Here is a 24,805-nt window from a genome sequence, read left to right as displayed (position 1 = left end):
ATGACAGCAGTTTAAAGCTGGAAAGAAATCTAGAAATTGCTTTTCTGGCAACTGACACCAGTTTCTAGGCAGTGCCTAAGAACTAGGCAAGGATTTTTACCCTGTTGTTTAAGACTGTACACTTTGCATCTAACAATCTATCTGCTACATAGTAGGCAAATGGTTCATTCATGCAACAATCACTGATTTGCTCCCTAATATGTGACAGGTGCTTTGCTTATTTTTTTGGAAAATAATACTGTGCAAAACAGACAGAGACCTCACCCTCATGGAATTGTGCTATGCTGAGCTGAAATGAATCAAGTGACTTGCCCGAGATCTTCTTGCACAGATACTTAAGTGATGAAATGGGGATTTTACTTGGGGGCCCTTACAATGAAAAGATCTGGTGGTGTTGGTCTTCCCATCTGGGATGTTCTTTCCATTAATAGCCACACTGTCTAAATGGTTAATAACATGGACGTTGAAGCCCAACATTCTAGGCTCAAACTCAGGCTCTGGACTTGGGCAAGTTGTTTAACCTCTTTGTGCCTCCGTTTTGCCATCGGGAAATAGGTGTGACAATCACCCCACCCTCACAGGGGTACTGAGGCTCTCGTGAGTTAATGTCTGTGTGGCACTCAGAGCACTACTTAACTCCAAGTGAACACTGCACATGGTTAGCTGTTTTTCAGTAAGATCACCCCAACCATTTTATCTAAAATGTCATCTCTTCACTCTCTATCTTCTTGCCCTGCTTTAGTTGACATCACAGCCCTTATAATCATCTGAGGTTATTGAATGTCTTAATTGTTTTTTTTGTTGAATGTTTTTCTCTTCCACTAGAATATAGTCTTATTAAAGTAAGGACTTCATTCACTGTTACGTCTCCATATCCTGGGAACATATTCAAAACCACCTGTGAATGAGCAAATATGTGCACATAGGAAACTTTAAGTATTAATTTAATTAAATAATTAAATTTAATTATTTTAATAAATTTAATATAATTTAATTATTTATAATTATTAACAAAGTTATTGGAAGAACTAGCCTAAGAGTACTTTCAGTTTCATGCTCTGTTCATTTGATTCCTCTAGTAGCTTGGCTAATAGATACAAATAAGCCAGGAAAATAGCATCAACATATGGTAAGGTCAAGCTCATATTTCGTATTTAATATACCTACCAAGCAAGTTTTAGGTGTGCTGCACTTCTTTTTCATATCTTTAAAAAGTCTATAATTTAAGTAATAGTGTCAGGATGAAATAAAGCAGGAAGGAAGAGGTTTAAAGAACTTCAGGGACCTGAGAGCCGTGTTCTGACCTGCGTAATGAAAAGCTCATGGATTGATAGTGAGGTCCTTTCCCCCTGATACAGAGTCAGCGTTCAAAGTTTATTTCTAAGCTCAATTTATTGTTAAATCTCATTAAAATAAAGTGATAATTTTATGGGTTTGAAATGTGTTATAACTGACTTTTCTGATTGATACTGCTAGCCCAAGTGCTTACAACTTGCTTAAATGTTGTAAATGTGTTAAAAGGGGGAATATTGATGTGTATTTCCTCTTTTTTCAAACTGTTCAGATTTTATGGGAAATAATAAAGCTTTACAACTTGTTCTTCACAAATAGAATGCTAGGGACTTTGCAGCAACATGAGAAATCTATTTATTATTTTGTGTCAGAGCAAGCTGGGCATCCTCCTCTTTGTAGACCACCAGAGTTCGTTGTTATTTGGGACAGAGAAGGAAATAGCATGATAGTCAGGGAGATAATATTAATTTTACAGAAATAGAATCTTATTTTATTACAAGGAAGGCAGTCAGTCTCACAACTTGAACTCTATTTGTGCAGAAATATTCTTAAGCATATAGTCCAGTAATATGTAGTTTAATACCTATGTGAAAACTAATTTCTTTTCCTCAAATATCAACTTTTATCACAGAACTTTAAATCTAGAAGTAGAGTTTAACTTCTCCTTATATTAAAGGAGCAGTATGAATATTCTTTGAGAGATGAACGTTAACCATATTTTGTGTGTGTGTGTCTCTGTGTGTAATATATACCTATAGACTACAGTCTGAGGAAAACTCATTTTTCACTTCTTCTATTCATGCAAGATCTTAGATGCTGTATTTTGCAAGGTGCTGTGTAGCATTACATTTCATGATATTATAAGCTGAGTTTTATAGAACTGTTTCAAAAATGTAAATGACGGACATTTTATATATCATAATTGAATATCTAGCAAAAGGTAAGAAAAAGTTCCACTTACAAAACTGAATATCAATCACTCAACTATTCAGTTATGCTTAGACATAGATGAGTAAGCTTGTTCTTTTACAGTTAAGACATATGGTGTTGTGTGTGTGTGTGTGTGTGTGTGTGTAATAGATGTGCCAGATAACTAAAATCTTTGCTTAGTACTTTGAGGGAAAAAGAGATTCATGATGGGTACATTTATTTTATTCCATTCTATCCACATTTTGTATAAAATCCATTTAAACTGGGAAACTAAATTGCTTACAGTAGTAAAATGCATTTCCTTCTGTGAATGTTGGTGCCTTTTTGATGCATGCTGATTTGGACTCTGACACAGTCATAATCTACATACCAAACATAGGCATTTTGCTTTCAAAACAGAAACTGGCACTGCTAGAGCTGCAGGAGTGAGCTGGCTCACCAGAGTAATCTCTCATTCTTGGAGAGATTGGGTTTATTGTTGATGGCCTAAAGTCCACTGTCTTGGACCTCAGAGTGGGCTTTCCAATTTGTAAAAATAGATTCTGTAGCATGCCAAGACTATGGAGACCCCCAAATTCATCTGTTTTATTTCCCTTCTATGAGGGAATTCCTGTGGTCATAAGGCCTACAGCTTAACAGATGAGCAGAAAATGTGCTGAAACATTGATGCTTAAAAATATACAAAATATAAGTAGGAATCAGTGTCTTTAGCTTTATCTTTGCAACGGGCAAAACAGAAATCACTCAAAAGTGATTTCTTTAGTTCTGGAGCGCTCAGGTTTCTCTTCTGCCTTTTGTATTTCCATATATCACTGCTATCTATATTCTGTAGATACTCTACCTGTGACATTCTGGGATTACAAATATATGAGTTGCATGCTTATTCACTTTCTCTTACTTTTTCATTCTATCCTAAGTAGTCTAAATTGAAAGTTTTTTAAAGCTTTGTATGTTTTCCATATCAACCCTTGAACATTTATACTTCTAAAAAAGGATGCTGGACTCTCTTGATAACTCTGTCCTTCAAGTTTGCCTCATCGGTGATGCCACTTGACTGAAAAGTCCTCTTGGTAATCCAGTAATTAAATCCTTCTAGCTGAGGCCCAAGAGAGATCCCTTGTGCTGAATTGCACTGCACAGTAAATGACATTATAATGAGGTTTTAACTTATTAGTTAAATGAATGAATGGAAACTTTGCTGCTGCAATTCATTAGATTTTTATGTTATAAAGCAGGACTTGCTGCTGCAGATGAGAGTCCGTGCAATCTTCCCTTCTGATAATTAATTATCATATCAGTGTATTAAAGATAGTTTCACTAAAAGGAGAAATACCCTTGTATAGAAAGTCTAAGACAGTCTAACAAAACATGATGATCACTTCTGTATGTCCCTGAGCTCGGTGTGGCAGGCCCTGTTCAGATACTTCTGCAAAATTATCTAATTTTAATCCTCAAAACAACCCTCTGTGGTATTTACTGTTATTATTCCTATTATGTATGAGGAAAATCAGGCACAGAGAGGTTAAACAACTTTCCTAAGATCTCATAGCTAGTAAGGGTAGAGCAGAGATTCAAACTCAGGCAGTCTCTCTCTATAGCTTTGCACTTATAAATAAGATTTCCTCTCATCCCTAGACATGAACATGAAGATTTGCTTATCTATAAATTCATCTTATTGATATGTTCCTTTTGAATTTCTTCCCCTTTTTAAATGAAAGCTGATGATGCTATTTAGAAAGCTTTATTTTTTAACCTAAAATGTTTAATCTCAGAAAAGTACTGAGAAAAATAATAGTACTCATGTATTAGCCACCAAGAATTTTAAACATATTAACATTTTGCCTCTTTATTTCTACTTTTTGTTTTTAAAATAAAAGAACCAGTTATTTCTGACAAATTCTTCTCTTCAGTCTCATTCTTTCCTTCCCCTCTTTCCATTCCTTGTCCAGAACAACCCACTCTTAAGAGCAGAATGTAAATCCTTCCAGACTGTGTTCTTATATTTCTCCCAGAAGCACAGAAATAGCCATAATCCATATACATGGTATTGTGTTTTTAACTGTACACAAATGGCCTCATGGTGTATGGGCTGTACTGTTTCTTGGCTTTTTCACTAAACATTTTATATATATATATATATATATTTTTTTTTTTTTTTTTTTTGAGATGGAGTTTTTCTCTTGTCACTCAGGCTGGAGTGCAATGTCATGATGTCAGCTCACTGCAACCTCCGCCTCCTGGGTTCAAGCAATTCTCCTGCTTCAGCCTCCCTAGTAGCTAGAATTATAGGTGCCTGCCACCACACCCAGCTAATTTTTGTATTTTTAGTAGAGACGGTGTTTCACCATGTTGGCCAGGCTGGTCTCGAACTCCTGACCTTATGTGATCTGCCTGCCTTGGTCTCCCAAAGTGCTGAGATAACAGATGTGAGCCACCACAGCCAACCTAAACATTATATTTTTAAAACCTCTCCATAGTGATCTATCTAGCTATAATTCATTCTCAGCTGCTATATTTAATTCTTTCTTCCAGATACACCATATTTTATTTGTTTATTTTCCTCTCAATGGGTGATTAGTTGTTTCCAATATTTTCATGTTATAAACAATACTGAGATGAACATTTTTTGGGTACATAATGTCTCATATACTTTGCTTCCTGGATCGGGATTGCTGGTTGGGAGGGACTGTGCGGTAAAATCTAGTAATGAACATGGAAGAGCAACAACTGGGATGGAGGGGTATGTCAGGATTACATCTGAGAATTAGAGAACAAAGTCACGCAGGAATATTTACTATAATTATGAGATAAAAATAAATTACACTGCTAACAGCCCTAGTCCATACTTCATGAAGTCTCTATAAACAAATGTTAGGTATATGTGAGGTTTAATAAAGAGAACTCTAGGCTGACAGCCAAGAGACTTGGATTTTCTCTCCAGCTGTCCTCTAACCTAGCTTTGTGCCGTAGCATAATACATTGGTAGAGTTGGGCACAGAGGCTTACACCTGTAATCCCAGCGACAAGGGAGGCTTGAAGCCAGGAGTTCAAGACCAGCCTGGGCAACAAAGCGAGATCATGCCACTGCTCTCCAGCCTGGATTACAGAGCAAGACCCTGACTTATTTTATTTTATTTTAATTTAATTAATTTTTTTTTTCAGACGAAGTCTGGCTCTGTCGCCCAGGCTGGAGTACAATGGCATGATCTCGGCTCACTGCAACCTCTGCTTTCTGGGTTAAAGAGATTCTCCTGCCTCAGCCTCCCAAGTAGCTGGGACTACTGGTGCACACCACCACACCTGGCTAATTTTTTCTATTTTTAGTAGAGACGGGGTTTTACCATGTTCCCCAAGCTGGTCTCGAACTCCTGACCTCAAGTGATCTGCCTGCCTCAGCCTCCCAAAGTGCTGGGATTACAGGTGTGAGCCACCGCATCTGGCCTGAGACCCTGACTTCTTTTAAAACAGCAAAACAATATATTAATGGCTTCTGAATCTCTTTTCTCTTATCTGAAAATGAGAAATTTTTGGTAGTATTTTCTTATGATTTCTTCCAGCATTAGTCTACCTAAGTTAAGGCTAGAATAAGTTTCCTTTATGATAGTAATACCTCTCCTCAGCATTGAACTAAACGATCCACAGGCCCAAATCTTCATCGTCCCCCAAACTGCTGCCCTGTTGTCCCTGAATATAGTGTCCGTTCGTAATTCCAGGCAGTGGGCTGTAATGGGCCCTTGATTTATTGCGCCCTTTTCCTACCGTGTAAATAGCCCAGCTCACTGCTTCTTGGGTGGGATAATTATGAACCTTGTGGCCCTCAAATTTCTCAATGGGATCGGGCTCCAGTTACCCACAGTGGTAACTGGCTTGGTAACAGCATTGTTTATTGCTTCTTTCCTACTCCTGTCTCACTTCTTTACTTCTGGCCATTGCATTTTGAGGTCACCTGAGATTCTTGTCTCAAGATCTTCTTTCTGGGGAAACTCAAACAAAGATACCCACCTATTCAAATTCTGCCTGCTTTCCTCTCTCTAGCTTGATTCTATAGCCTTGGAAGGTTCGTCCTGGCCTGTTCAAGCCTGTTTTCCTCTCATCTAGCTTGATTCCACAGCCTTCGAAGGTTCTTCCTGGCCTGTTCAAACACAAGCTCATGGAGCTGCACCAGACTTTCACCACATTTGTCATTGGAACCAAGTAATGCAAGGTCACATATGATTATATGCATGTTCTTTTTTTTAATTTTATTTCTCACAGCCCTGGAAGCTGGGAAATGCAAAATCAAGGACTGGCAAGGGCCGGCTTTTGAGACAGCCAGGTTTTAGCTGTTACTTCGTATGGAGGAAGGGGCAAGGAACCTCTCTCGTGTCTCTTTTTTTTTTTTTTCAATACATTTAATAGTATATATATTTAAGGCATATAATATCATGTTATGAGACCTATTCAGATAGTAAAATGATTACTATAGTGAAGCAAATTAACAGATTCATCATCTTACAGTTTCCCATTTTGTGTGTGTGTGACAAGAGCAATTATATCTACTTACTACAAAGCAAAAAATCCCACATGCCACACCACTTTATTAACTATCCTCCGCATATTGTACGTTAGATCTCTAGGCTTGTTCATTCTACCTGTCTGTTACTTTGTATCCTTTGATCTACACCTCTCCATCCCTCCCACCTACATTCATGTGCTTACTTTTTATGTCCCTTCCCCTCCCAAGCATAATATAAACTGCGAAGAGCCAGGAACTCTTTTTTTAAATTTTATTTTTATTTAAAAAAAAATGCCCCTCTATGCCTAGCATCGAACTAATGCAGAATGTACCCATGTGATGTACTGTCACTGAATGAATAATTTAGTCTTAGTAAGTCCATATCCCCAGGACTGATTTTGTGGATGCCAGCTATCTCTTCTCCTTGGATTTATTTGCCTTTTAATTAACTTCCCATTAGACTTGTGGTTCTTAGTGACCTCCTGAGGGCCTGAAAATCAGAAGGCTACAGACTGGGCCATCTATTTTATGGGAGTAATATAAAGACATACTCTCTTTGGTCACATTTTCAGAACCTTTTGACCAAATTGGCAGAAATAATTGGGAATAAAAATGTGTTGGGAAGTAGAAGTTATAATTTCTTATTTTTTTCTAATAAGGACTTTAATTCTAAATTCATTCATAGCTTTGTTTTAAAGTTATTGTCAGTATTTTATGAAGTTAAAGACAAACTCAAACATTAATGATTCTAGATGTTTTGCTTCAAATATCTTTGCTACTGTTTCCTCCAAGAGATGGAGTCTAGATTTTCTTTCCTTCTCTTCCTCTCTCTCTTTTTCTTTTCTTGTACAGAATAAGCCTGATTTTTTTTTAATTTTGTGATTTTTAAAAAATCTCTTTTATTTTGATTGGTGTTGCATATGCTTAAAAATTGGTAGAAGAGGCTGGGCTCAGTGCACATGCCTGTAATCCCAGCGCTTTGAGAGGCCAAGGCGGGTGGATCACGAAATCAAGAGATCAATACCATCCTGGCCAACATGGTGAAACCCCGTCTCTACTAAAAATTCAAAAATTAGCTGGGTGTGGTGGCAGACACCTGTAGTCCCAGCTACTGTGGAGGCTGAGGCAGGAGAATCACCTGAACGTGGGAGGTGGAGGTTGCAGTGAGCAGAGATGATGCCACTGCACTCCAGCCTGGCGACAGAGCAAGATTCTATCTAAAAAAAAAAAAAAAAATGGTAGAAGAATTCAAGTGAGTGAAACTGAGAGTTTATGGTTTTCTCCAGCAAATCAGTGAGTGTTTTCCCTGAACATGGATGCTTTGGCTCTGGTCTTCACACTCTGTGAGATGAGGACCAGCCCTTGTGGCCTCTGACTTCCAAGACTTCAGTACCTGAGGGTATTATTACATATTTTATGAGTTTAAAACTTGAGGAAACTTTTTTCCCCTCCAACAGTGAAACATTCTATTTATCATTTGTTGAACCTGTCTAGTGAGTACTCATTTTGTAAAATACTTCCCCAAAAGCTGATTTTCCAGATTCAGTTCTTTTCAAACTGCAAACAGCCAGGCTGGGCAGACAGGCCTCTCCTTTTGCTCCGCTTTATTCTTCCTGAATTGACTTTATCACTGTCCCTCCAGCCATTTCCAGGGTTCATCACAGATTATCTCTGCTTGTTGGCAGAAAGCAAGCACCGCCGAGACTGAAGGGCACAATTGCCAAAAGGTTCTTCTTTCAGTTCAGCCCACATTCTAATTTTTAACTTATTTGGTGCTGCTGTGGAAAAGCTGTTTGCCTGAAATATGGTAAATAAATAAATAATATCCTACATATGGAGTCCATAAAATAGGATGCAGAAAGCTAGGAGCTCAAATTTAGATCCAAGGCAGTAATTCTCCTTGCTTCCTTTTCCGCTTCCCTCCTTAGCCTCCCTTTTCTCCTTAAATGATCAGGCTGAATGGGGTTGTCAGGGTTGAAAGAACAGGATCCCAGATTTTATAAAATTGTTTACTTCTCTTTATTTGAAATGTGTAACTTTGCAGAATTGAGCGTAATTCCAATCATCTCCTAAAAGGCTGGGATGATGGCCAGGGCGAATGGGCCTCCTGACCTTTTCGGTGTGGAGAGGCTTCACGGAGGAGCACTGAGGGCAGAAGACACAGAGTCAGCCTTCCATGGAGGTGACCCATAGCAGCGGGATCCAACAATGTGTGAAGTCATGCTGGTTTTACATATGAACCAATTTGAATAGAATCCTTCATTTTTTTTACATAAATATTACATCTTAACCTTTTCATAGCAGAGCCTCGGTTTTCTTTCCAAAGGTATAAAGGCGAGGTCTGTGTTTCCATAAGCAGAGAACATTTATCCTCTGTCCTGCCTCCCTCTAGAACAAAATCCATTGCTGTCTTAATTTCCAGTTTTGATTGTAGCTCTCAGTGTGAGACCTCCCAGTGCTGTAAAGTGTGCTTCCTCTGTGAGGCTCACTCACCACAGGCATAAAGATGGGGGTGAATTTCCCAGCCGCCTACATCCGGGAATCTCTCATTCAGACTCAGCAAGCTCATTTTTATTTTTGACCAGAACCTTATAAATAAATCACAAATATATAAATGTGATAGGGAAGGCACCCATCACAACTATTTGTTCAAACAAATCCTGGGCCCAAAGAAGAAGTGAAAAATTAACTTCCTGTCACTTTATTTTAGTAGTTCATACTGACAGCAAATATTTAATTATCCATTATTTTGAATTCCACATTAAAATAATGCTGATAATGTTTGGATTAATAGAAAATACTAATATTTATAATAGTTAGAGCTTTCCAGCTACATAGAGGCAACATAGTCTAGTGCTTAGGAATTCCCCGGAGTTGGAAACCTTGGTTTAAACCTGGCCTTTACATCAAACAAGCTATGTGTGCATAGGAAACTCTGAGCCCTTCGTTTCAGTTCTCTCATCTGTAAAAGAGACACAACAATAGTGACTAACTCACAGGATTGTTCTAAGGATAATATGAGATGATGTGTAACACACACAATACCTAAAACTTAGTAAGCACTGTTGACATTAACTAGTCGTAGCATTTCAGTCTCTTTTCTGTTCATTGTGACATTTAATCTTCCTGATAACCTCTTATTATAATATACACTGTGGTAGACTAGCTTTGCTTTAAAGGGCCAGATAGTAAATATGTTCAGCTTTGCCAGCTGTATGGTTTCACTTTTAAACACTCAACTCTGCCAGTATAGTTCAAAAGAAGCCAAAGGCAATTTAAATGTAACGGTGTATCTGTGTTCCAGTAAAACTTTGTTTACAAAACTGGGTGTCAAGTGAGATTTGGGCTGGGGACTGTAGTTTGCTGATTCTTGACAACTCTCTACTTGCTATTACAAATAAGAACATGAAAGCAGCTTGGTTAGGAGATTGACTGTGAGAACATTGCTACTTAGTGGTATATTTCAAAGTAATATCCATTTTTTTAAAACTTATTTCAGGGCTTTTCTGCACAACTTTTTGTTTGTTTGTTTGTTTTATTTTGAGACTAAGTCTAGCTCTGTCACCCAGGCTGGAGTGCAGTGGCACGATCTCTGCTCACTGCAACCTCCGCCTCCCGGGTTCAAGCGATTCTCCTGCCTCAGCCTTCGGAGTAGCTGGGATTACAGGTGCCCGTCACCACGCCCGGCTAATTTTTTTGTATTTTTAGTAGAGACAGGGTTTCACTTTGTTGGCCAGGCTGGTCTCGAACTCCTGACCTCGTGATCCACCCGCCTCGGCCTCCCAAAGTGCTGGAATTACAGGCGTGAGCCACCGTGCCTGGCCTGAACAACTGTTTTTGATGGCAATTTCTTATCTAGTGATCATCTGCAATGTCTGAGATACAGACTTATGTACATCATTGGTTAGAGTGTGGGTTGATGTGAGCAGTCTTCTTTGACTTTGTTTTACAGCCAAGAGTTCAGCTTTAAATACTGAGCAAACTTCCTGCCAGCATGGATTTTGGTTAGAAAAAGAAATGGGCAAAAGTAGATGCCTGTGTCAATCCTGACTGAGGAACAAATGTAGCACCTCAAAGCATTTCTTGATACTTATACATTTCTTTATGTTTTTTATATAACACTAAAATACATACATTTTTTTCAGTCAAAAATGTATTCCTGAGTTCTATAGCTTTAATTTGAGGGACATGGATCAACATTTTGAAATTTTGGTTGTAAAAGACACCTAGGGGCACAAAGTCTGTGGCTTATGCAAAATGTTTTACACATGCATCTAGGATGCACACACATATACAAACACACACACTCTCACACACTCACATAAGGTGAGGAGGGTGTTTGGGTGTATAAAAGCAAACAGTAGAAGCTGCCTCAAAGCACTGTATCCAGTATGTATCCTGATCCAACATATATGTATTTAGATTTAAATTTAATAGGTCTGGCATCAAATTTCTGAACCCATCACAAAGTAGAAGCAATAAATACAAAAAAGGCACATTGTTCATAAAGCATGACTCGCTGTAGCAAGAGATGACAGCTGACCTTTGGATACCAAACTAGCCATGAAACTGAAAAATCATGCCATGATACCGTGTTGAGTCACTTCTTAAGTAAAGGTTAACTTATATACATTACATTCTGATCGTTTAAAAAGAAACAAGTGTAGTATCTTTTAGGATTAGGTCATTTTAAATTTATTCTGACAATTAGAAGTTTTGATTCTTCATTTGTTAAATTGAGTTTTCTGGAAAATGCACTCCTCGAACATCCCTCTTTCTGAAGTTGAAGTTGGATAAATGTAGCAATTCCACATGTTCATCAATGTGTTATAGCCTCAAATTCATCTTTTAAAAAAGAATGTTAATATCATGTTTATGAACATATTTTCTAATTGATCAACTGTATTTATTTTTATTTATATGTTTCTTCATGCAAAATGGAAATAGCTCTTCTGTATTTATTTTTGTTTATATATTTCTCCATGCAAAGTAGAAATAGCTCTTTACTCAGATGAGTGATACTGAATCTAGTATAAAAGCAAATTGGTATAGAAGAAATCCAGGGACAGCAGCGGTCAGAAGATAATTCACAACTTGATGAGGTCAACTACCTTGAATACCCCTGAGAATGAGAAAGTAAGCAAGGAGACCTCGAGTGGCCAGGCAGAGATTTCACTTATATTTATTGGACAAAATGGACACCATAATCAACAGGGAAACACAGGATGTACTTTGGGTGAGTGGTAAAGTTCTGTGCATATGAAGGCATACTCCCATTTATTTGCTCAGTCTTGGCCTGGTGACAGGCAACAAATATTGAATAAGACCCTTTAAATGAATTTTCAAAAAATGAAGTTTAGTGATTTAAATAGCATTTAAAAAAATCAAATTCATAGTAAGGGTGCAGTAAATATTTGGTTTACAGTTTCATCTTGTATACTGTGGAAAAGCAATGAGCTTGGAACTTTTTATCACCATGTAGAATTCCTAAAATAATTGTTGTTTCAATAAATATTCACGGAATAGTAGCTCAGGTTTCAGATTTTTACATGTTATTGACTGAACCTCCCTTTGGGGAAAATTTAAAAGTTAAAAGATCTCTTTTAAGATGATTCAGAAATGCTAGGTTTATTTAACATCTTCCTCATTGCCATATTGTGTTCTGTTGTTTTCCTCATATCATGTAACTTATTATCGTTTTTTATTACTTAGTTTCATTTTTACTTCCTTTACCTACTCACTCATTAATTCTTACTGCCAGTATTTTAAAATCTTTCTGCAAAAAAACACATGCAACTGCGCTGGGTCAATGTTTCTCCTGATTGATAATCCACTTTCCACCTCCACATCTAAGTATATAATCATTGATAAAAATGAAGACCCCATGGACTCTTCTCCTGAGAGATCTCATCCTTCCTGCTTATCAGCTTCTGCCCTCTGTCTGAGGGATTCCATATTGGCATCTCCCAAATGGGGATATTTTCCTATGAGGTGTATGGGAGCTAAAATTGAGAGAGAACGTGAAATCATTTTTGTCTTTTCCTGAATTACATGCAAGTTTGGCACCAGGTCAAAAATTGAAGCTTAGACTTGTTTGTGCTCTAAAGATTGAGAAAGTTGCTCAGATTGCTCTGGAGTGGGTCATGAGTTTTCTTCCTGGATTTTTGTTCAACACAGATAGCCATCTTTGATTTACTGGAATCTCTTGCTAGAACATAGTTATAACTCCCAGAGAGTCCTTTTGAAGTCAGTTTCAGCTTTTTCATATTGAAAGAAAAGAGGAATAAGTCATGTATCCATTTTTGATCTGTAGTTTTTCAGGAATCATTTTCAATGTTGTTGAAGAAGTTAGAAAAGCCCAAGCTAATCACTGTATCATGTAGGTTTTCCGAAGGCAAGGTGTAGAAATTATTAGTGTTGTTTAAGAAACCCATTTATTTTGAAGCATTGAAATGTTATTAATCGTAAAGACCAGGTGATAGTTTATATATTGTTGAAGGCTTTGAAAATATAATTAGCCTCTCTGTTACAAATTGAGTCCACAGTCATCATGAGGCTAATTTCTTTCCTTTACAAAACTGACTAGTGTTTGTCTACAGGATCAGTGAACTAAATCTAAATGAGGGCCAAACCTTCAACTTCACCCTCTGGGAACTCTTTTTCCCATTTTCAGAACTCTTCCAAATCCCCCTCCCCTAGCCCCAGTATTTCAAATTTACTTACAGAAACAGTTGCATTGTTCTTTTGACCAAATCCCCAGCATTCCCCAGAGGGCTGTTTTCACTTTCTTTAGAGCACTTACAGTTTATCTCTGTAAGAGAATAGTTTTGAGTTTGGCACTTAGTCTGTTTATTTTTCATTCTAATAGGAATCGCCTTAGAGCTAGCTAAGTCCCTGTTAGTCAGCTTCTTAAGTGCTGACCAGACTTCTTCCATCTGTATAGAACACTCACTTTTTCACATCAGAGGGTTAATGAAACTAGAAAAGAGAACTCTTTAAAATAACAATAATAATGAAAATCTCTAATAGATTCAGGCAACTTTACATATATCTTTTCAAGGTTGGGTCAATTTTGCAAAAATTTTGAGGGTTTTATTTTTTAATATGGCCTCAGGTTAGAGTCACACAAATCAGTAAAAAAATATATATTTCTTTGAGTTGGAAATACACACTTAATTCATCTCTGTACTTTCATATAGGGGAGTTATTTTTAATGAGAAAAATTTATAGCTGACTGCCAATGACACATAAAAATTAGTATGCATTATTAAAAATAAATTAAGGCAGAAAGCAGCCAGCGTGGACTTTGTTCTAGAGTCTTGGTAAACAGCCAACAGCAATGCTCACTTGTCTTCATGTGACATTAAATAGTGCCTGTCTAAAAAGTGATTAATAGATACCATGGGTTGGAACAGGCTGGCATTCGTCTGTTTCTTACAGCTCCTGATACACGTTGAATGCCCTGCATACCTGTAGTTCTTAAGGGAATAGTCATTGTTAAGACATTTAGAGAAGCAGATATCAGATGAGGGCAATCTTGTTTTGGCTATTTTACCACATCTTAAGTATACACAGCATACATATAAACATTACATAATGCCTTCAGACATTGCACTGATTCAAATAGATTTTAATGAGAAAGGCCAACTTTTCCTGTTTCTTGGTCATTCGGAGACTTTTAGGGAGCTTGAATTGTCAGTATCTCCTAATCTCTCAACTATTTTTTTCTCTTGATTTTTAATCTCACTCAGTTAGACTGTTGGGAAGAGAATACAATGGGAGGATTAATGGCTCAGAGCAGAAATGTTTGCTTGTTGGACAATAGGAAGGGAATTTGGTAGAAGTTCTTACCCTTCCTGTTTACATTCAGTAATGTTGCTGGCATTTTGAAAAGATTGTCAATAGCGGGTATACATTTTTTTCAACAGTAATTTCCAACATCTTATTGTTAGGTGTTCATCAAAATAAGAAAGACGGAGAAAGAAAAAAACAGAGACAAAAAGAAAAAAGATAATGGATTTGAAAAGTCAAGTCAATTCAGTCACAATATGGGAGTAAAGGACGGATTAAAAGAAGTTTTGTGTGTGTGTGTGTGTGTGTGTGAATGAGTATGAAAATGCATGCATGGGTACATGTGCCTTAGAGTAGAGGTAATGGGAAGACTTGAGGAGAAATTACTCACTTTTTTTTTTTTTAATACCAATGACCAGACAGCTTGCCAGGTGCTCACTCAGATTTGTATCATATCTTTACATACTATCTTCTGGATAGGTACAACTATCCCCATTTTTCAGATGAGGACACAGAATCTTAGAGAAATGAAGAACTAGATCAAGATCTGTTTGAACATAAGTGGTTGAGTCAGGATTTGAATACAGGCTTTTTGTTTTTGTCACTCCAAAATCTCTTTTTTCTTCCTTGGTAAATCCAGACTTACCACTGGAGATTCTGGTTCAAATTACTCTGGCAGTTTTACCACCTAATATATGTTACTCCAAGAATTTTCCAAGTCTGATTAAATAGATTAGGTGGAGTCCTCCGAAACCCTTTCGTGATTACCTGGGCCAAGGTAAAGCATATCTGAGAGCAAATTTTAAACAATAATTTGTCATTGAAGACCTAACTATATATGAAGCATTGTGTAGGTGCTGAGAAAGGCACAGAAAAATATACAATGGGGCACTTGCCACCAGTGCCTTATGAATTAGATAAAGAAATAAAACATACACCTGTGAAAAGCTAAAAATTACTATTATCAATTAACAATTTGGCATAGCAAAACAAGGCATGATTAATTGCCAGATAACACAAAATGCATGTGGTAGAATTTGAGAGATCTGTAATTGGACTTTAGTGGCCTGATAATTCTTAATGGAAGTGGTTTAAGCTAGAGGGAAAGGACGGGCAAGATTTAGACAGGGAGGACCGAGGTGGGAGATGAATTCAGGCCTTAACAAAAGCTTAAAGAAGAGCAGGACAGCAGGAGGCTGGGTTGAAGGACATAAACAACAAGAAGGTAAGTAAACTACTTTGGACAGAGTGGGGCTCTGCATAGATAGCAAGTGGAAAAGCAACCTCAAAAATAGGTTGGGCTCAGTTTTTCAATCCTGAGTGCCAGCATAGACTGAGCCTGTTGCCGTGGGGACATGGAAAATGACAGAGTCAGAATTGCACTTTGAGAAGATTATTCAGGAGGCAGGGTGCAGGATAGAGGAAGAGTGTCTACAAATAGTGAGGCAGCACGTATGTCCACCCTGCATTGGGCCACACCAAGAACCCCCCATGTGCACCTCTCACCACCCACTGCCGCTCAGCCTGCTGCACATAGTAGCCCCCTAACTCATCTACCCAGATCCACTTTTGCCCCCATCCACTCTGTTCTCCACAGTTTCAGCCAGAGTGATCTTTACAAAACATAAATTATTGTCACCTCCAGCAAAAGATTTCAATGTGACCCATAAATATATTCTTATTTTTTCCTCTATGTCCTATCCCTTAACATGACCTGCAAGACCTGGCCTCTGCTTTCTCTTCGGTCTCATCCTTCACGCTGCTCACTCTTCTTTTCTAGGCATGGTGGTCTTTTTAAAAACTGTGTCCCCTTCTTTGTGCCCAACATGCTCCCTCTCATGATAGGGACTTTGCTGTTTCCTCTTCCTGGCATGCTCTTCTTTCCCCTCATTGTCTTATCAACTCCTACTTACCCTTCAGATGAACACACTCTAATTTCAAGACCTCCTTGACTAGGTCAGATCCCCTTATAGAAGGGTCTCACAGCTCCAAGTAACTATCTCTCCTTTGCAGCTTTTATTACATGTGCAGTTTCACCACTTATCTAATAGTTAATTCGTGTTTCTTTCCCACAGTGTCCACAGTGTTTTTGTTCTTTAATCCAAAAATCTAGCTCTGAGTGGACTCTCAATAAATATAGTACAGTGGAAACAAAATAATATGTGGTTAAAATGTAAGGTGTTGTATTAGTCCATTCTCATGCTGCTAATAAAGACATACCTGAGACTGGGTAATTTATAAAGGAAAGAGGTTTAATTGTCTCACAGTTCAGCATGGCTGAGGAGGCCTTGGGAAACTTACAATCATAGCAGAAGGGAAAACAAACACATTATTCTTCTCATGGTGGTGGCAAGAAGAATGAGAGCTGAGTGAAGGGGGAAGCCCCTTATAAAACCATCAGATCTCATGAGGACTTACTATCACAACAATAGCATGGAGAAAACTGTCCCCATGATTCAGTTACCTCCTACTGGGTCCCTCTCACCATAGGAGGGGATTATGGGAACTACAGTCTACAGTTCAAGATGAGATTTGGGTGGGGACACAGCCAAACCATAACAGATATTATGAAAATGTCTATATTTGAAGGCCTCAGCTATTGGCAACATTACTTAATTTTAAATACATTTGGCACTGATTTTAAAAAAGTGTTACATAGTATTGGAATTATTTTCAGAGGGCTGAAGAATCCTTCATACCTTGGAGAGTGAGTGAGCACCCTTTAGTAGGCCTCTTGCGCTTCCAACCTAAATGCAGGCAAATGTCCTGTTGGTATGTAAAGCTGCCACCCAAATGCAGAGAACCTCTACAGTGCATGCTGTTCTCATTCATACTGTCCCATCTATTCAGACATGATCAAGCTCTCTGAGCCCCGGGAGAACGAAAACAGGCAAGGGTGACCAGTTTTTATAGATTTTAATGTGAGTCTTAGGGTCTGTGGGCTAAAAGGTTGGTTGTAGTTTTTAAGTTAAACATAAACAGGGGCTGAGAAAACCCGAAAGTTACATTTGGGAGTCATACAAAGACAATTCAGCTCCAACTGCATTACTCGGGACCTTTTTGCTGCTGAAACAGAAAAAATGATAATTAACCAATCAGGATGAAATGTCAATTTGAGGGGAAGGTAATGTGAAATTTTCCTAAATCATCTAAACACCAAAAAATCTGTTACATCTGATTTCCAACCTGCTCTGTTGCTATGAAAACTTACTCTCCACTCAGCTCTCTCAACGCTACATATTCATGCAATTATAATTCTCTCTGAAAGATGGACTCTGTAATGATATGAAGGAGTTTTCCTTCAGTCTGCCTAGAGTTTTTCCAGAGCCACTTAATAATAGCCATGCTCTTTTGGAATTATTTTGCTTTATCCACGTTTTTCTTCATGATCCAAATAAAAGACAGTTTTTTAAATGTGAGGTGGTAGTTGTCTTGGGATATATCTCTATGGCATTTGCTAAATTAAAGCTCATCTTTTCAAGCCCAGTCTTTATTTTGTTTTTCTATAGTTTGCTGGCAAAATCAAAGCCCTTGCTTCCTTACTCTTGCACTGTGGAGCGGACTGGTAGGATGATCACAGGGGAGTGAGCAGGCTTCAGTGATTCTTAAAAAGACAATTTCCATTTCCTTGGCAGAGGGACCCCATACTGCGCTCCAGCCAATTCTTAATTCTTTCTGCCATTGGTTCCGAGTGGCAGGCTTTTGTGGGGAGGGATTATTTGTTTCTTTAAAATCCACCGTGGTTCTTTTCCCTCCCACCTCTTCTCCTTTCTTTTGTGGCCTGGAACAATGCAATGTTAGTGATTCAGTTTCTGACTTGCAGAGAATCCATCTATGCTTGGAAAAATGCAGTTCAATTTTATACTGCAGCTTGAGGTGAGATAGAAGTGAAGATGGCTTAACATGTGAAGTGGGTAAAAAAATGTGTAATTGAAACAGTATGATGTTGATGAGGCAGTGTGTGAGGCTGTCAGGAGGCATTATAATAAGCTGATGAACGAGACTAGCTTCCTAGTTCTGCTGTATGCAAATGTTCCATTATTTTTGGTGGAGGAAAGGAACCTGGCATATTAATTGGCTTTGTTTTTAGAGAAGCAGGTGAAGCCTTTTCATTTTGCTTTCTGAAAAGAAACTTGCAATATGTCCTTAAATTATGTTTAATTTTGAGTGTCGGCTTACAAAGAAATAAAAACTCTTCATTTTTAAAAAATCTAAAACAAAAAAAAAAATTGGGGGGTATTGAACCTTAGAACTAATGACTAAAAATTCTGATTTTGTGTCAACTAAACTGCATATGAGATCTTCGAGTTTTTAACACTGAAACATAATAGTTAATTTTTTAAAGTACTATAAAACTTAGAATATAGAAAATAAATTACACTATACTATATTTTCTATATTTGGAAGTTTACAGTTGTTTGCATAATTGACAAGTTTGTTTGCTGGTGCAGTCATCAGCAGGTTGTACAGGATGTATCTATCTGTCTCTTTCTTCAGAGAACACTGTGTGTGTGTTGAGAATGAAACTGAGTGTGGGTGGTAAGAGGAAATATTAATGAACTTTTAAATATCTCTTTCCTTGAAAAGACTGAAATATGAGGTCTTAAGTAAAATAAATCATTTAAAGTATAAAATGCTTAAAGATCGTTACTTTTTATCACCAAGTTATGAGCAGACTGCCATACTGAATACCTTTTATTTATTTATTTATTTATTTATTTATTTTTTTTTTGAGACGGAGTCTCGCTCTGTCACCCAGGCTGGAGTGCAGTGGCGCGATCTCGGCTCACTGCAAGCTCCGTCTCCCGGGTTCACGCCATTCTCCTGCCTCAGCCTCTCCGAGTAGCTGGGACTACAGGCGCCCGCCACCACGCCCGGCTAATTTTTTGTATTTTTAGTAGAGACGGGGTTTCACCATGGTCTCGATCTCCTGACCTCGGGATCCGCCCGCCTCGGCCTCCCAAAGTGCTGGGATTACAGGCGTGAGCCACCGCGCCCGGCCCCTGAATACCTTTTATGTAGTTTTTGTTTTTTTTTTGGCTAACATCTCCAAACAACTTTAAAATATAGTTATTCATTAACCGACTTGTGACTAACCTTTTTCAGAGAGAGAGAGGATTAACTTTATTCCTCTCCAGTTTTAACATGACCAATAAGGTGATATGTAAGTGAGGATTTGGGGGGGTGGGGAAGGATTGGAGAGAGGTAATAGAACTGACCCTTGAGTCAGTGGGATGTCGGAAGTGGTTTTCCGTTACTTTCCTTGGTTCTCGGAAAACCAGGGAGATAGGGAGGATGTTATCAGGCCCTTTGAACTTCTGGAAGTGACTGTGGACTTAGCAAAAGCTAGTTGGAGCTAGGGGAGGAAGGAGACAGATAGATAAAGTAGGAAGAAATAATTGTTCTCCCTAAGCACAGAGTCCAAGGTGGTGCCATTAAAACAAACAAACCAAATACACACACACACACATACACACATGCACACACACGTCTGTGAATGTATACAGAGATGGTGCGGTGGCTCACTCCTGTAATCTCAGCACTTTGAGAGCCCAAGGTGGGCAGATCATAGGTCAAGAGTTCGAGACCAGCCTGACCAACATGGTGAAACCCCGTCTCTACTAAAAATACAAAAATTCGCCAAGTGTGGTGGCACGTGCCTGTAATCCCAGCTACCCAGGAGGCTGAGGCAGAAGAATTGCTTGAATCCGGGAGGCGGAGGTTGCAGTGAGCCGAGATCGCACCACTGCACTCCAGCCTGGGCGACAGAGAGAGACTCTGTCTCAAAAAAAAAAAAAAAAAAAAAAAGAAGAGATATATATGTGTATATATATTAATATGTTGGCACCACAGAGTACAGTATTAGAGGAAACAGTGTGGGTGCATGTGATTCAAACATCAGTTGTGAGGCAGAGAAAGAAGCTAGTCAACAGGTGAGGGTCTTTTAGCCCCTTCTGTCCCTCCACTGATGCAGAACCCCCAACACTCATATACAATGTGTTTCCAGAAATCCAACCTGGCTATCCCTTTGAGGCTGATAGAGGAGCCAAGTATCCAATCTGAGATCCTGTGGTTCATGGAGTCTGAGTTCCTATTGAACACAGATCATGGTTGCCTGGATGGGAAACCTGGTTTAAACATTTAAATGACCAGAATCAGAGCAGCCTGAAACAGTCATCCTTGATACTCAAGTTCCTGAGAAATAATTACTAGAAACCAAATTTCATTGTTTGGAAGCTTTTCCAGAAAATGGTAAAATAATACTCATGAGAACATAGATCACAGAAAAAGAAAGTTCAGTTCTAATGTAGTATGTTTCTTTTATCTAGATTTATTCATTCTCCTTGTGTTTATTTTCTTTAACAAATATAAACGAAGAAAAGGCAGCCTCTTGTATAGAATGCTTACACATTTTATAATTTAAAAATACATATAGTCAGCCAGGCGTGGTGGCTCACGTCTGTAATCCTAACACTTTGGGAGGCTGAGGCAGGCAGATCACGAGGTCAAGAGATCAAGACCATCCTGGCCAACATGGTGAAACCCCATCTCTACTAAAAATACAAAGATTAGATGGGCATGGTGGCGTGCACCTATAGTCCCAGCTACTTGGGAGTCTGAGGCAGGAGAATCACTTGAACACGGGAGGCAGAGGTTGCAGCGAGCAAGATCGTGTCACTGCACTCCAGCCTGGCGACAGAGTGAGACTCCATCTCAAAAAAAAAAAAAATACAAATAGTCATTTTATAGTTTAGTCTAAGCATTTATTATGCATTTCAAAAGACAAATAAACTCTCTCCTACTTTTGTCCACCTGTCAGACTCATTTCAGTACCTATTTTATTTTCTCCTAGTTTTTCCCATGGTCTTAGTTTAAGAATTCCCAAATTCTCACTTATTGAATTCACTCACAGAATTCTACTTCCCACTACAGTTCTATCAGGAATAGGCAAGATAGAAAAAAAAAAAAAAAAAAAAAAAAAAGAAAGGAAAAGAAAAAAGAAAATAAAGAAAGAAAAAGGGATGGGAATTTTGCAAACATGGAGGGCCTGATTACTGAAAGCCTTATGAGATGCTCATACTCATTCTTTAAATAATATTGGAAATAAATCAGTGATGCATTTAATTAAACCGTCCTAAAATGTGCCCCTCTTAAAAAATGAGTGTCATTAATACTTCCCAAATTCCTGGAAATGTTGTATGTCTAAGAAAGCAAGATCTGAAATGTAGGTGTATTTCATTTGGAAATTGTAGTTTACATTACTTCTAATTCGAGGCCTGTGTTTGGTGATTAAAAGCTCCCAGCTAAACACAGTGACCCTGCTCTCCATGTGTGCACAGTCTTCAGCCAAGTCCCACCAGAGCATTGGTCCTTCAGTGGAGGGAGAAAGGATGATAGAAAAAGAAATTCTGTGGATGTGAGAGGTTAGGGATGGAAGGGTATTTGGGCAGCTCTGGCTATCTCATATCTGGTATTTCACCTTTTATCGTCCTGGAGGATGACTCCTTATACGGTCTGCTTTGTAGACCACTTTCTTGAAAAGCATTTGCATATAATATAAAACAGAGGATGTTGTGCTAAAAAGAAAAACAACCCTCCTTTTCTTGATACTTTTTTCTCAAATATAGTGATCACTACACGATAGTAATAATGGTTTGATATTTGTAAATCTGGGGTCTTAGTAAAAACCACATATGGTCTGTTAACCTAAATGATCTTTAGAATAAAGTACAGTGTTCTAATCAATTCAATTCATATTTCATGTGTAGTTATTCTGTGAGTAAACAAGTACTTTTTGTTAAAGGAAGCAGGTAAACTAAAATTTATGTATTTCCTCTTCTGAAGTCCCTGACGTAGTTGGTTTGGAAAAGGTCTCCAACCAACCAGGGTGCTGAACATTCATCCTGAGTAATGTGCTGTTCTGGTTAATAACAGTTGTCATATTATAGTCATTTCCTCCTTTAGTTAGCATTTTGGCCTAAAGGTAGTAGATTTATGGTTTTTAGCCTGTTTCATTTCCCAGCTGCCCCACAACTTTTTTGTGTGTGTGTGAGGCAGAGTCTCACTCTGTTGCCAGGCTGGTGTGCTGTGGCACAATCTCGGCTCACTGCAACCTCTGACTCCCTGGTTCAAGTGATTCTCCTGCCTCAGCCTCCTGAGTAGCTAAGATTACAGGCTCGCGCCACCACCTCCAGCTAATCTTTGTATTTTTAGTAGAGACGGGGTTTCACCATGTTGGCCAGGATGGTCTCAATCTCCTGACCTCATGATCTGCCCACCTCAGCCTCCCAGGGTGCTGGGATTACAGGCAGAAGCCACTGCTCCTGCCCACAAAACTTCTTTTAACCACATTTACAAATTGCTGGGTGCTTCTGCATACACACATAATGAATTATAAATATTAGATAAAAAGTATTTTGAAGTAAATTGAATATTAAAACTCAAGGAGTTGGCCGGGCATGGTGGCTCAAGCCTGTAATCCCAGCACTTGGGGAGGCCAAGGCGGGTGGGTTGCTTGAGCTTGGGAGTTAGCAACCAGCCTGGGCAACACGGTGAAACCCCATCTCTACAAAAATACAAAAAGTTAGTTAGGCGTGGTGGTGGGCGCCTGTAGTCCCAGCTACTCGGGAGGCTGAAGCAGGAGAATTGCTTGAACCCAGGAGATGGAGGTTGCAGTGAGCCGAGATCATGCCACTGCACTCTAGCCTGGGCAACAAAGCAAGACTCCATCTCAAAAAAAAAAAAGAAAAGAAAAGAAAAGAATCTCTCAAATGTGAAAGTCTGGATACACAACTATGTTTGCACAACGCTCAATTTGGAATAATTATAAATTGCACTCCAGTCTGGGTGACAGAGCGAGATACTGTCTCAAAAACAAACAAATGAACCAGAAAACCCCCACAAAACTCAAGGAGTTAATTTACATTTAGACCAATCTAGATGTGTTTAAAATAAAAGTAAAAATTTCAGTTCTATAAGAAGTGTCTACTGGGGCAAGTACAATTAGTCCTGGCTTACAATAGACAATTGCCTATTGTCTATTATTTTATTGCCTAGGTTACTGCCAAAGCTTGTGGGTGATTCCTCTGACCGTTTGTACTGAATGGGGCTTTCTGAATTGCCTTTCTTCGTAGGTTTCTTCTGTATTCAAAAGGCTTTCATGGCTTTTCATGTGCTTAGAATGAAGTTGAATTTCCTAAGCCTGACATTCAAGACTCTCCTAAATTTAGATGAAAGTTACCCTCCCAACCTCATGAATCATTATATTACCTCGGACGATTTCAACCAAGATAGGCTTTTCCTTGTTACCTCTATGACTTCCTTCATTCAGCTGCTCTAACCATGCAGTGTCCTCTCTAATTCTCCCCTTCTCTTAAGGAACCGTGTGGTAGAAATTATACAGACTTAGGTCCATGACAGACTAGAATTCTATGTTGGAAAAGCCACTGCTTCCCTCTGGGGCTCAGTTCCTGACTCAGTAAAGAGGTATCAGTTACTGGCACAATAATGCCCCATAACAAACAACCACAAAATTTCAGTGGTGTAGACACTTATTTATCCTTCATTTGTGGGTGGCTGGGCTCAGTTCAAGACTTCTTCATAAGACTCTCATTTTTTGATGATCAGTGAGAGATAAGGATTGTTTTTCTCTTGGGCTTGGCAGAAAATCTGAATGTACATGTGCAATTCAAGGCTTTGCTGGCACAGTGTCCACTTTGGCCTCAGAAAGTCACATCATCGGGGTAGGGAAATATAGTCCACTCCTAGTGGGAGGAACTACAATGTCATTGGGAAAAAAGGCGTAGATATGGGGATGAGGTAAAGAATTGAGAGCAATAATGGAGGCACCAGTAATATTATTAAGAGGTTAATTCAGATGATCTAGGTTAGGTTTCTGACAGGGCATGTTGCACAAAGACCCTGAACACATTTTTCTTTCGCCCTGTACTTTCCTCACACTCACTTGTTCAAACTCTCCTTCTTCCTTTAGTCTTGCAGCTATTATTGTATCACTGGCACTTCCTGTGCTTTTCACATAGTAAGCATTAAGTAAATGGTTTTAAAACAATTCTATAATCATTTGCTTTTTTATTGAAATACATATGGAACAGCCTATATGTAGCCCTTGTATCTTCTCATCAATCCTAAGTTTTAAGTTCAAGTAGAATTTAGTCGCCAATTTAGACACGTATATTGGTTCCCAAATGTAATGAAACAAAGCTAATAAAATTCTTTAAACAAAAAAAACAAAAAGGTATTGTCTCTGCTTCTCAGTAGCACTTTCTCTATAGCCAT

The 24,805-nt window shown here is 38.5% G+C and overlaps 1 protein-coding gene across 7 annotated transcripts in view; it reads left to right on the top strand.

The window, feature by feature from the left end:
- The window catches only part of MACROD2 (mono-ADP ribosylhydrolase 2), a 2,104,525-nt gene that overhangs the window by 734,519 nt on the left and 1,345,201 nt on the right, over positions 1–24,805 (top strand). The window lies entirely within an intron of this gene.

Source organism: Symphalangus syndactylus, chromosome 24, assembly GCF_028878055.3.
Source record: "Symphalangus syndactylus isolate Jambi chromosome 24, NHGRI_mSymSyn1-v2.1_pri, whole genome shotgun sequence".
NCBI classification, from domain to species: domain Eukaryota; kingdom Metazoa; phylum Chordata; class Mammalia; order Primates; family Hylobatidae; genus Symphalangus; species Symphalangus syndactylus.
Note: the sequence above shows the minus strand (reverse complement) of the source record. Positions and strands in the feature narration are given on the sequence as shown.